The sequence below is a fragment of the Orycteropus afer genome, unplaced genomic scaffold, assembly GCF_000298275.1.
Source record: "Orycteropus afer afer isolate SDZICR_OR568_19922 unplaced genomic scaffold, OryAfe1.0 scaffold00113, whole genome shotgun sequence".
Taxonomy (NCBI): Eukaryota; Metazoa; Chordata; class Mammalia; order Tubulidentata; family Orycteropodidae; genus Orycteropus; species Orycteropus afer.
The window spans coordinates 4,687,981-4,689,349 of NW_006921700.1; positions in this window are offsets into that span (position 1 = coordinate 4,687,981).

A 1,369-nucleotide genomic window follows, 5' to 3' on the forward strand; every position below is an offset into this window, starting at 1 on the left:
TATACTGCTACAACCATTTTTGAATTATCTTCAGTAAGATTTTACTTGCATGTGATATTAATGATATTGTTTAAACATTTTCCCATTCTGTGGGATCACCTTTCTTTGGAGTGGGTACAGATATGGATCTCTTCCATTCAGTTGGCCAGGTAGCTGTCTTCCAAATCTCTTGGCATAGCAAGCGAGTGCTTCCAGCATGGCATCCATTTGTTGAAACATCTCAATGGGCATTCCATCAATTCCTGGAGCCTTGTTCTTCACCAATTCCTTCAGTGCAGCTTTGACTTCTTCCTTCAGTACCATTGGTTCTTGATCATATACCACCTTCTGAAATGGATGAACATCAACCAATTCTTTTTGGTACAGTGACTCTGTATTCCTTCCATCTTCTTTTGATGTTTCCTGCACCATTCAATATTTTTCCCATAGAATCTTTCAATATTGCAACTCGAGGCTTAAATTTTTCTTGTGCTCTTTCAGCTTGAGAAATGCCGAGTGTGTTCTTCCTTTTTGGTTTTCTAACTCCAGATCTTTGCACATTTCGTTATAGTAATTGACTTTGCTCAAGCTGCTCTTTTAAATCTTCTGTTCAGCTCTTTTATCTTGTCATTTCTTCCATTTGCCAATGGAGGTCCCGAAAGCTTTACTCTATCCATATCGTTAAGGTTGTTTCTACTCTGAGGAGTCAGCTCTTCACAGTCATATTTTGAGTGCCTTCTGACCTGGTGGGCTCATCTTCTGGCACTGTATCGGACAGTGTTTCAGGGCTATTCATAAAGTTTTCCAGTAATATATCAGACAGTGTTTCACAGCTATTTATAAGATTTTCACTGGCCAATTGTTTGAGAAGTGGATGGCCTCTTCCTTCTTCCCAGTCTGTCTTAGCCCAGAAGCTCAACTGAATCCTGTCCACCATGGGTAACCCTACTAGCATTTTGCAATATTGGTGGCATAGTATCCAGCCTTACAGCAACACATAAGCCACCATAGGACGACAAACTGACAGACAAGTTTGTCTCCCTTAGTTGTTCCTAACCCCTCTGCACCCACCTATTTCAGTCCCTGGCCTTAAAATAGAGCAAACCTAGGGGACGTCAAGCTCAACTGGCATAACATACTATACAAAACATTGTTCCACCTACTACTTTGGTGAGTAGTGACTGGGATCTTAAAAGCTAGCAAGCTGCCTTCTAGATGCAACAATGGGTCTCTCCTCGTCAAGAAGAAAGAAGAAAACCAAAATTAATGGAAACAATCAGTCCTAGTGACCGGTACACCATCCGATCTGCAACCTATACAACTATGAGACCAGAAGAACTAGATGGTGCCCAGCTACCACTGTCATCCACTTGGAAGGGATGTAGGAGAT